Genomic DNA, 13,065 nt, shown 5'->3' on the forward strand with positions numbered 1-13,065 from the left:
ACAAGAAAGCACAGCACTTGTTTCATTCTGACGTCTTCATTCTACTACAATGAATCTTAATCAGTAAGGAGGAGCTATTTTTAAAGATTAAGTTAATAATAATACTAGTAATTTCAAAACCCGAGAACAAGCTCCTCTTTTTCTGTCTTTACCCTACTTCCCCCAAAAGGGGAAAAAAAATCTGTCCATAACTGAAAACTGAATATGAACATAAATAAATCCCAAACCTTTTAAACATCAGGATACTGGTGTTTTCTGTGTTCATTAGCAACAAATAGTATCACATCCAAGCTCTTGTACGGTAAAGACAGAAGCACAGAAGCACACTGCTCTGGGCCAGGCTGCCATTTGTCCCAGTTCTGAACTAAAAAATGTTATTAAAAATCCAAACAAGGCTATTGTTACTTTCTGAGTTAAGAAATCACACTCTATTAAGATGTTTCCTACAGTTCAGTCCAGACAAAATATAACTCACAATCTCGTATTAGAAGATGTGTTATTTATATTCTAATTTATGCATCTTATGAAGCATTTAAAGATTATGTATTTCTCACAAAACAGAATTCTGCATAATATACACAATATTTAAAATTATTTTAAATACACATTGATAGTTAAAGAGACTTACTACATGAAGTCAAACATCCACTTTGGCCAGTATCTCTTTTTAACCATGACAAAAGTAGCTATTAATGAAGAATGCATGAATGAAGCATAGACACAGTGGTATTCCCCCAGCCTCAACATCCCACAGCTCTGGGACCTCCTCATGGTTCCAGTACTGAAATATACCAACACATCTTTTAGAGGAACACTAAAGCAGAATAATGTTGCAAATTAGTGGCAGGCTTCGCTGGCACGTTATGGCACAAAATACCTGTGATTTTAGGGGTCTCAGCTCTATTTATTGAATACAACAGTGTCCTTAATTTTTCTATGTCTTGTTCTAAGCTTGAAAAAGATTACATCAACTCCTTTTGAAGCCAGCCCAAATCCAAAACCATACAAACATATATATATTTCCACAACAAATTCGCACATTGAAATTATTAATGAGAACTGGGGATTTTCACAACAAATGTGAAATATTCATGTACATGCAGAGGTGATAGACCCATAAACAAAAAAATAGAAAAATGCTCTTCCTTTTTGAATACCTGACTTTAGGAATATTCTGCCTCTGGTAAAATAGTGGTTTTTTCATGTGAGTACAATCACTTGGCATTGTACCTAAGAACATACCCAAAGAACGGAGCTTTCTTGAGGACAAGCCTATCACTCACACATTCTCCAAATATTCAGTCTTTAGATTTCTATGTTTTTCCTTCAAGCCAGGAGGAGAGAATTGCTGTGTTATTACTGAACAATTCTTATATTTTGGAGATGAATTACCAATGACTTATGTTACAGCTGCTGCTGCTGCACTGTCTTCCACTTTATTGGAGCTGAATAATTAAACATCCTTTAGTCCTTGTGACAGTCCTAGACTCAGCATGGCTGTTAATCAATATCACATAAAAGGGAATTAGGCTAAGGCAACTGTTGCACAAGGCAGGATGGATAAGACAAGATGGAGAGAGATCTTCTCTTTCACACAGAAGACTAATTTTCTGTATTTTCAAGTCTTAAGAATATACAATACACATACAGATAGGGGGAAATGCAAATTCATCTCAGAGATTAGTTATACCAAAATGGCAATCAACACTCACTTCTTCCATTCTTTCCTCAATTCCCTTCTTCATGTGTTTTTGGGATTGAAAAAAACCTCTCAGCACCAGCATATTTAAAGTACTCAGTTTATAGGGAGAATTTGACTGCATGGAACCAGTTCTGAGAATTCCACCATATGACCACAGATGGAAAAAATAAACAAAAAGCATTTAATAAACATCATTTCAATTCTGCTCAGTCCAAAATAGGAAGACTTATGTTTCCAACGTAAGTTTGAGGAATTTTTCTCTAATCTCTAAAAACTGTCCTAAAGTTTTATATTTTTTCATTATGCAATGAACCAATAGGTTGTTAAGATCAACCTTAGGCTGAGAGTAACCAACAAAAGATTCACATGAAGGGGTAAAAATTTTCCCCATGCTGCTGCTTAATGCTCACCTGTTCCCAGAGAAAGGGTGACACAGTTCCCAAGTCTCTTCAACAACGCTTCCTTTCTGATTAAATATGCCAGTATTGAATTTAGAAATACCTCAAACTTCCTACCAGGCCAGGAAATGAACTCAGAAGTCAGGCAGGTCAATTTCAGGTGGTTAAATTAATTAATTAATAGTGATGATGACACTATCAAGCCACTGACATAGAGGTGGAAGACTTCATGTACTTTTTACATTCCTCTGCTATGGGTGGCCTCTTACATTTCATGTTTAAAAGACCTGGTATCTATAAAACACACTAATTCAACTTTAACCCATGCACATTGTAAAAAACTGAGTAAATGAGGAATAGTCAGCAATTCAAATGGAAAAAGCTTACAAAGTAACTGATTATTCTTGATAGCATACTTTCTGAAGAGATTTAATTTTGCAAAAAGCAAGAACAGTATTTTCCCTCCAATCCTACTGGTAACATGTAAAGAACGTGCATGTTTTAGGTCTAATTTATTACTTATTTCAATTTTTTTCTGTCTCACCAAGCTTTGCTTCAAGCTTTAAAGAAGTGTGGTTAAGTTACCATCTCCCTCAAAACCATCCAGAAACATATTCCACACAGTCCTCATTCATGAATCACAGAAAGAATCAACCTCCAACCCACCTGGGCTTTTTCAGCTTCTCCAGTGCCTTTCCTGGCAGTGCTTAGCCTCAAGGCAGGCCAGCAGCCTCTGGTTGGCAGGGGAAGTGATGCTGGAGCACCAGAGCCCCAGGGCTGAGCCAGCTGTGGAAGGCAGCAGCAGGAGGGACAGGGCACCCCTGGGCAGAAGGGACGGCCACAGCTTCAGCTGAATGCCCAGCGTCACCCACCCCTTCCTAAGGGTGCAAACGGTGCCTTGCTGCTCTTATCTTCCCCTCCCAGAGCTCGCCCACTTCGATTCAGCCAACACCCTGCATGTTTTGTGGAGCTTGGCCAAAATATCCTGGAGCTGCACAGCCATTTACAACACTGATATTTTTGTTATTCTTTTCAGTGTTTCTTAGTACACACTGATTACTCTGTAATGAAATAGAATCTTTACACCAGGTCAGTACTGCAACTTGCTTACCATGAAGCTCTGTCATTAGCTCAAACCTAAGGAAGAACGTGTGCTAACCTATATTTACTATTCTTACATCATTTAGTTGGAAAATAATTAGTGACCCCTTCTTACATACAGGGCCATATTTTTTTTAAAATGGAAATTAAACTTCAATTAAAATGGGAAAAAAAAGGAAAAATCCTTGTTAAAAACACAATAGGATCTTTTCAAACAGTGTTTTACCAGTTAATAAAGGTTTATGTAAAACATGCATGACCCTGTAAACAGTTCTACATTTTATTCCAATTCAATACATACAAAAGAAATTATCTATAATTAAAGAAAACTGAGTATTTCTGGTCCCTATGCCCTCCAAGATTTCAAAACCTCAGAAAAGGAACCTTTCAAAAGATCTCAGCCCCTCTTTCTTGGTTTTCTAATGAAATTACTAATTGGAAGAAAGTAGGGGTTTTCCTGACTAGTAATCTCCCAAGTAACTACTAATCTCTCATCTTTAAGCTATTCACTAAATTGATAAGCAGAAATGAAGAAAACCTGCTGGAAGGGTTACATTTACCAGATGGGAGCTTACTACCTTGGCTACATCCAGGTACACCATCTTCTCAAAAGTGAGCTGATGACTTTCTCTAAAACTTCAGCAGCAAATACCAAGTACTACTTTCACTAGATCAATGCAAATAATAATTCATTAGTTAGTAGGTCAGAATTTATAGGTCATGATTTTGCATTTTATATTAAATTTTAAAGAAAAATCTGTTTGGTTTCTATCAAACATTCAAATATTTTCTTTCTAAGCTGTTCATACTGAGTTGTGATTCAGCAGAATCTCCTCCTGATGCAGCAACTGCACGGAGTGGGAGCCCTGTGTCAAGCAGTACTGCTAGACTTGCAGAATGTTGATTAAAAAGCATGTCCTAAAAAACTGAGAGGTAAGCACAACCATAAAGAAAGCATGCAGAGAAATCCAACCAAAAGACAAAGATACAGAAATAAATGTATAGCTCAGTTCCTGAAATAGTTTGTATTACCAAACTAATCTATCCCTCTTAGGATCAGAGCCAAGTGTCCTTCTATCTGTAATTTAAACCGAAGCCAAAAACAAATATATACTGAAGTAATATTTTAAGTGCACAAGTATATATGTAATTGATTTTCTATGAATACTTTCAGAGATGTCCAAATCCAAAGTAATTTTTGGAAACTATGTTTAACAGAAATACCAATGCTTGCTTAAATTTAATTTAAATTTTTAAAGTGTAAGAATACACTTTATTTAACACAACTGACCATAATGTATAACAATTCACCTGAGTGTACAAAGAGCTTCCATCAAAACAGACTGCCACAGAAACCAGTCTGTTAAAGAGAAATCTTCAGTGCTCCAAACAAGTTCTTCTCTGATGTGTTCCTCTCCTCTGTATTACAGAGGCTCTCTCTGGGATAGAAAACTGCATGAGATGAACCTTCCTTTAATTAGGGTAGATCGCTACGCCACAAATCAACAAACATAACACCAGTGTGACCACTACAGTTGTCTTTTTCTTTAAGGTCTATTTGTTTGCCTCCAGATTCCACTAGAACTCAGATGCCTTAATCCCCCATATGCTACCTACCCTCTCATTTCACTGTGTGTAAATTCTTCACACTAAAAGGCAGTCTGCATCTATGGAATTTTTTAAAAATTATGTCCCCAACTTACCAGCTGTCAAAATCTACTTGACATTTACAATAGTGTCTGCAGAGGAACCTGTCTTTATTCCATTTTTTTCCACTATGAACTGTCCTTGCTCTTATTTTATAAGTTCACTTTCTTTGTATGCTCATCCTATAAAGGTTATCCTTTTTTGTATAAAACTATATTATGGCTGAATATGAAATCAGAAATAGAACAACAGTACATTCTTTATGATGAGGATGAATTGCATAATATGTACTGAACATTTCCATTTTGATAGGCAGAAGCCATATTCTTCCCTTGTTGTTCAGTTGTTCAATCTCCACTTTGGACTTTAGGAAAAAAATATAAACTAAGTTTTTGGTGAATATCTGCTATACACCTCTGCTATAAAGTAAAAGCTGTATCAAGAAACCAACAACTAGCTTAAATCCCAAAGGTTTTTCATGCTTTGCATTTAAGCTTGGATGGTAACTTGGCTCTTTTCCTTAACTACAGCCTCAACAATGAGCACTCTCAAGAGATGAAAATCACTTCTTAATCTGAAAATCATATGGAAAAAATCAACTGCCATTAAAAAAGTTATAAATGTCTGGACAAACTTTTCCCAGATTTTCCTTCTTCACTTACTTAATGAACATATGGTTATTTATAATGTGAGTTACACTTGTAGTATTTCAAAAATTAGTTATACACATGCCTGGAGCTACTCAGCTCCTCCCTACTGACCTCTCTTAATACCCTTCAAGCATTGTTTCCTTTGGCACGTCTTTAACAGTGAACCCACGTTCTTATTTATGTGTTTTCTCTCTGCTTTAAAAATTTTACCTTAGTTTTCTTCTCTTAGGAAGTACCTTACAGCAAGTTATTTTAGTTTCAGAAAGATGACGATATCAGATATCAATTATGACAAACAAAAGCCTTGGACAGAAGGCATAGCTGATTAAAAATACATATAAATGAATGCTAGCTCAGCTATATTTTAAACCAAGTATTTGAGGGACAGTAAGGAGTAATTATTTAGATTAGTGAAATGCAGCATAGTTGGGTTGATGTCTTTTTGACAGGTACAACATAGACATGTATCCAAGGGCAGCTCCTCTCCACCTCAGGAGGCAGACACTTCTGGGGCATGATACACTGATGGGTAGGACTGCCCCACAAGGAGAGTGCTCATGTGCTGGGAGCACCTAAATCTGCATCAGGGGTGGCTCCAAAGTAGACAGACACCTCTGTTACCTGACATCTATGTAACATCTATGTAAAAAGTTAGGTGAGATGATCCCAACCAAAAAAATCGATGTTCTAGACTGCAAATACATGCTTCTATGTTTTTTTCTTATGTATGTATGTTTTTGGGTTTTTTTTTCAAAGAAAAGGAGTTAGGCAACATCGCCCTGAAAATCCAAATTCATCTTCCATGTTTATACAGTTTACCTAAGGGGTTTAATCAAACTTTTAATATAAATGCGCTTATTTTTCAAAATTTCCTGTTCAACAGATTTAATTCCACCCAGTGAACCACTTAATAAATGGCAAAATGACAGGCTTTTCTTCTACAATCTACAGAAACGGCAGATGTAAAATGTCTATCAGAAGACAGAAGGGTTTTTCACTCAACACCTAGCACATCCTCAAGTCCTCTAGTATACTGTTTTTTCTACTTTTGAATTCAATTCTGCAACAATGAAACCAAAAGAAACAACTGACTGTGAAAGGTGCGTATAGCCATGGCTTCAACTGAAAAAGAAGCTGCTAATTTTTAGACTTCTTCTTACAGTATATGGAATTACTTTTTGTTTTGGATGTTTCTATTCACTGATAATTGCATTTTACACCTCATTTGGGGAATCCATGGAGCTCTGTCCTTGACTGTCTTATTCTTCTTGCAAAAGGGAATCTCATTCAAAAGTGATTTTAATTATCACTTATGAAAAGATACTCTGTGCTCCAGACTTGCCTCTTCTATACTGAAGACCAGAATCCTTATCCATTTCTAATGTGATTATTCTCCAGAATTATTCTGAACACTTTCTCCCTTTCCAGCCCTTCTTGCTACACTTATATTCTTAAGTACTGTCAGCATCGCAGTCACCTTCTTTGTCACAAAGACCTAAAACCTTTGAAAACATGTAACTTAACCTATACATCTGGAAAAATATCCAAATTTATGTAGGCAACTTTTTTTTTTTTCCTATAGAATCATAGAATAGCTTGGTTTGAAGGGGACCTTCAAGATCATCTTGTTCCAAACCCCCTGCCACAGGCAGGGACACTTCCCACTACACCAGGCTTCTCAAGGCCTTATCCAATCTGGCCTTCCACACTTTCAGGCATCCATAGCTTTTCTGGACCACCTGTTCCAGTGTCTATTTTATTTATTCATTTATTATTAATTTTTAAAGTCCTTTATAGCCCTTCTCAACCTTCTTCATCTGATTTCCATTTCAGTGCCCTTGTTTACTTACTACATTTCCAAATGGTAATCTGCACATTCCTTTCATGCTTTCTCTTCTGTTGGGAAAATGTTTCCTATAAAAATCCACAAGCTACTTCCCGTTCTTCAGAACTTCTAAAGATGTTTTCTATGAAAAACGTTGCTTTGGTAAGAGAACCAAAACATGATATTCTAATGAGAAAAAATCACTTTGTAAATTCAAACAGACCTCAGAGATGCTTTATTCCTTCAGGTATGCCTTCAAAAATGCATGGAAAGAGTAGCCATGGTAAGGGACTCCAGTCACTTGTCACTGGATCTGTTCAGCCTACCAGTGTTATTCCAGATTCACATCTTGCAAATTCATTCAGGATTTGAAAGTCAAACAGACTTACTCTGTTATGTCTAACCAAAGTAATTGCGATTTTCCACGTAAAATTTTTTGTCACCAGGCCTGTTTTAATTCCATCAACATTACAGAGGCAGCCAGGATATGGTTTGGCTCTATCTTGGAATTTAATTAATGATCTTGTTGGTGTCTGATTCAGAAAACAATTTAATTTACAATTCCATAAGCACCTCTGCATGAATAAAAAAGCAGCAGACAGGAACTCTGCATTAAAATATAAAGGAAGTGGGGATATGATCCACAGAATAAGATTCGAACAAATTAATCTAGAGTACAGGCTTTCAGTTTCGTAAAATAAAATTTTCTGTCTTTAACTTTTTGTACTCCACGCTCACCCGAAAACAACATGATTCCTTGCTTGTTCATGTTCCTACTGTGCCTGTGCCTGATTTTACTGTATGTTGTTTAAAAAGCAAAACCTGCAACTATATCAAAGTTTTATGTTTTATGGCACTATGAATCTCTTTGAAAGCTTGGTCTCTCGAACACCTTCACAACCCCCTGAAATCAAATTACAGTACTCTTGGTTATTTCACATTTACACAAACTCACTACCACCAAGGAAGGAATTCCAAGGTGTGGCCGCTCTTCAAACAATAAGTTTTTCTGATAGACGTTTTATGCTTTTTATGTGCTTTCCTAAGAAAAGCTACAGTCTTGAAAACTAACACAGGCAGCTACAAGCCTTGGGTAGAATTTCTACAAACCCATGTGTGACTTTGTGAGAAAGCTTCTGATCATGGCCATTGGAAAAGATAATAGCCTTTCTGTCCTCTGCTGTTCCTCAAAATTAAGATCAACTAACCAATCCTCTTCCAAAAAACAAAATAAAAAACTCCAAACAAACAAACAAAGGACAGGGAATGAGGTTCCTATCGGTTTTATTTAGGTCAGCTTTTCAAATGCTTTTAGGTCACAAGGCAAACATCAAAGCAAGCTTTTAACTTTGCTTCTGTAAGCTCTTTTGACTTACTCTCAACTTTACTGCTTATTTAAAAGAACCTGGAGAAAAAGCTAAGATCAAGATTAGAATGACACCTCAGATAATACACTTAAAAATGAAATATCCCCAAAATCACAATGGATTAAGAGGACTTTCCTAATGAAGCTACTTAGTCTTCTCTTTCCTCACAGAAGTTAAGAGTTTTTTCCCCCCTATCCATCCCTTTCTCCAAATTCAGACAGAAAGGATTAAACACTACAAAGGTGTGCTGTTTCTTCTACTCTTTCTTCACCATGCATATTGGTTTATTTGTAAGGTAAGAAATGTATAACTCAACTGCCTTCTGTCTTCCTAAAATACAGCGGTCAAAATGGAGAAATAAATCCATTGAGAAGACTGACAATAAATTGAATAATTAAGAAGTGTTCTGAACTCTATTAAATACAAAAGCATATGACAAGGTCATTACATTGTCATAACTTTAACCCAGACACTTGGTCTGCTACAGGTTGTGAGAAGGCTTGTGCATGGGCAGGAGCTGTTGGATCAGGGGGAGTTTTAGTTTTACTGGGGGTCAGTTATGGAGATGACACAATGAGGAGAAGCACTGGGACACACACACAGAGACTCCCTCTCCTCCTGGGATGTTTGGGGTTTTAAACAGATCACTCAGAACTTACACCTATGAAGAGGCAATAATTAAATGCAGGAAATTCTGCTTTAATTGAGATGAGCCCCTTCTTAATTGAGAGAAGATTATTTTTAACACATGAGCTTAAACTTTTCTCTTAGAACCAGACTCTTTTTACTTTCTTATTTTTTTAATAAAATGTTTAAATTATAATTTATAAAAAAAATATATTTGTTATTCTGTAACTTTACTTAAAATAATTTTTCTTTCCTCTCCTAATAAAGTGTGTACCATATTTTCTGTTCATATATCAGACTTTGGTTAACTGAACTGAAACAGCTTTTAGCACATGAAAAAGCTTTTTATGCACTGCAGTGAATTTCATAATATATGACAAACATTTACAAAATATAAGAAAAATTACCAATTTATATCCTATATGGCCAACCAGTGGTTTCTTAATGGTGCTAAGAGAAAAAGATAAAGCAAAGGTGTATCAAAACCACTGAACAGCAATTGTTGTAGCCATATTGAAACAGGCAGCATCCAGAGTTGATAAAATTCTCTATTTTCCTGCTCTGTCTTCAGCTCCAGTAAAACCTGCGCATACATGTCATACTCCTGCACATACATGTCAGACTCCCTTATTCTAGAAGGGTAAGAGAAGAAATTAAATGGTGTCTCTTAGCTACGTTCTGTGAATTCACTAGAAAAAGACTATCAGGCTTCCTCCGAAAAACTGGGGGAAATGTTCCAGAACTCAAACTTGTTCTAAATACACTTTTTCTCAGGTTGAAATGGGGTTGGTATTTTGTCCTGGTCACCTCACTTCCAAAGACTATAAAAAGACAAATACTGTAACAAAGTATCAATCAGTCTTACTCTTCAACAAAGCAAACCTTAATCGAAAAATAAATAGGTAACCTAATATCTCCTTCTCCCTTAAATCCTTCCCCGTTTCTTGCCAACCCCCACTTCCCTTGAAAACCAGATGGCCCCAGCAATATGCCCTGAAGGTCAACAGATGCACCACGTCTCTGGATGAAGAAAAGGTATATAACGTCTTTAATAATATTTCCAGATGATAAAACTAGGAAACACAAGATGAGAAAAAAGCATGAAAAAAATCCACAGCAAGGAAACAAAGCAAGCACAGTTACTGTGTTAAAATATTCAAGACAGCAATGAAAATAAAAGGGAAGTAGTGAACTCTTATTAATGCTATGAATAATAAATAACAAGTGAAAAGACTGATGTATTAAAAAAAAAAGTGTAAGAAATTACATAAAGAAAGGATACTAGATAACTCTGGGGCCTGGTAATGGATACAGCTGCTTATTTGTCATGGCTGTCAAAAGTTATGAATTTCAAGATTTCCTTGCTTTTATAAAATGTGCCCCTGTCTTTTGGCTTCATAGGAAACTGTGTCAATGGGTGAGTAGATGCACACGTTCATTGGCGAATAAGCAGGTGAACAATTCAGCCTGGAGTGGCTTGGCTGAAGCTGCACTCAATTCCAGCAATGTATGCCTGGAGAGACTCAAATGAATTACAGATTAAGCTATTCCAGATTTCCACTGGTGAACCTGAGGTCCAAATCAAGGTCTGTGAGTCTTAATGTGAAAACTGAATTCTAGTGACATTATTGTGTCTGTTGCTTTCTGTGTTCTGCTACTTCCAGATCAAGTTTGTCCAATTTAACAATAAAAGCAATTTTTTAACTGCCAACTTTATCAGAAAGCCAGGACAATACCTTTCCTCAGAAACATCCATGACAATGTATTTCATCCTGCTCTCTGTCAGAGCTGGGAAATCGTAAGGGTTTTACCTTTAGTGCATGGATACGACTACGTTTATCACTGATAATAGTATGACTCCCTACGTTGAATCCCAAGCCAGAACTGCATTTTAAGGCTTAATAACTGAGGTTCTGTAACTTACTACCTGTAAAAAGAAAGAGGTGTATTTATGTAGATATTCTAAGCTCATAGAACATGAGAAGTTCTTACTCTTTCCTGAACATGGAATAACTCTTTTAGCCCCAAATAACATACTCATGTGTTCCTTTAGAAGATAAGGGGCTGATGTTTATTGTACGTCTGAGGCACTGATAGCTGTGGAGCCAGCCAAGGATTGGTGTGATAACCACCAAGGACTGTTGGCAATAACACTGCAAGAAGAACAGGATGTGGCTGGAGAAATGTCCTTGTTCTGGCTTGAGGACACGAACACAACATAGTACAGCACAAACACAGGGATGAGATTGAGAAGGAGGCATGGACAGCAGTGGGGAACAAGACAGTCAAAGACCTCTGAAGCCCTCTGACACACATTTCAAGAAAGGTCTAGAAGAATAAATTGCACATGATAGCTGATTTGCATAGAAAATGAGAAATTTATCTCCAGAGTGAGGAATCCTACCATTAAAAAGGCACTCAACAAAGCCTAGGGACATGCAGCCCAGGATCCTGGCCACACCATCAGCTGGATCAATGCTGGCATCAGGACTGGTAATCTCTATTCCTTCTTTACATCCCACATTTCTCTCTCCCCTTCTTTAATTCATCTCTGTCACTCTCTCTTCCCATATGCCCAAACCTTTAATCCATATTCACTGCCACACATTTATACCTGGAGATAAGGGACTAACAATCACCAATTTCCATGCCAGGTGTGTAATTTACTAACGCTACTTTGACAGCTTTTGCGGAGCCTGTGACTTCTGTCACGCCTTTTGACCACCAAGCATCTACTTGGTGCTCCCTTCTTAGGTGCTCCTTCCACCTGTGGGACACCACAGTCCTTAGTTTAAAACTCTATGACTCAGGAAAAAAAAAACACAGTTCAATTTTATTTCCTCATGGATTCAGAACTAACAGAAGTACCAACCAACAAAACCTCTCCCAAACACATGTGTCAATAAAGCACCCTGAGTATCTACATTATAAGAAAAGAGGCCTATTTTTACTTATATTTACATAGCCTTTTGAAATAGAGCTTTTTGAACAGGTACACAAATAATATCATAAAGCCTAGTCCTACCTGAAACTACAACCATACAAACCAAAAAGCCTTCAGCTACCTGCTGCTAAACAGCACGAGGCACGTGTGGATATGCCACTAGGGCCAAAAGGTTTTAAGAGCCTTTAGCCTCAGAGAGGTATCAGCTGTGCAAAGCAGTTGCCACCAAAGCAAATGATGGAGATAGATGGCACTTCACTGGTAAAACAGTCAGGCCAGGATAAATAACATACCCACTTCAGCTTAAAAGTTGGGTGACCAGAGTTTAAGTAGGTTTGGCCTTCAGAACTGAGGACCTGAGTCCATTAGAAAGCCACTTCTGGCCCAGCAGAGATGCTGTGCACACAAGCAGTTAGTGCTGCTTTGCTATCACCGGCCCATTGCTGTCCCAGACACCACTATGTACAAAAGCAGAAGCAGCCACAGTTTGGCAGACATGGCCTCTTGCTGACATTTTTTTCTGTTCCTGATACCTTTGAAGAGGGTTTACAAGTCCTGAAGAGAGTTTTGTTTTCCTGTTTCCTCATCTATGAAAGTCTGAACACACACACACAGTATACTATCACTTCAAAGCCCAGCTAACATAGAAGCCAGAGGACACACGTATTAGACTCCATCCATCCTGGAGTAGTATTACAAATGCATACTCTGTTTCAAGAAAAAATAGAATGAAGTGCTGAAAAACTATTACTCTGAATAATTTTATATATTTTAATAACCCCACCATAAAGACTGAAATCTTTA

At 37.2% G+C, this 13,065-nt stretch overlaps 1 protein-coding gene across 3 annotated transcripts in view; it reads right to left on the reverse strand.

Annotated features, from left to right (window-relative positions):
• TBL1X (transducin beta like 1 X-linked) overlaps positions 1-13,065 on the reverse strand; it is a 136,832-nt gene that overhangs the window by 105,463 nt on the left and 18,304 nt on the right. Inside the window, exon 1 of one of the 3 annotated variants that reach the window (XM_015639226.3) lies at positions 2,767-2,959. The exons of the other annotated variants lie outside the window; for them this stretch is intronic. The gene's annotated coding sequence lies outside the window, so the exon portion shown is untranslated. Of the gene's footprint in view, positions 1-2,766; positions 2,960-13,065 lie in introns of those variants that run through there. 3 annotated transcript variants of the gene reach the window in all.

This window comes from Parus major, chromosome 1 (assembly GCF_001522545.3).
Source record: "Parus major isolate Abel chromosome 1, Parus_major1.1, whole genome shotgun sequence".
Taxonomy (NCBI): Eukaryota; Metazoa; Chordata; class Aves; order Passeriformes; family Paridae; genus Parus; species Parus major.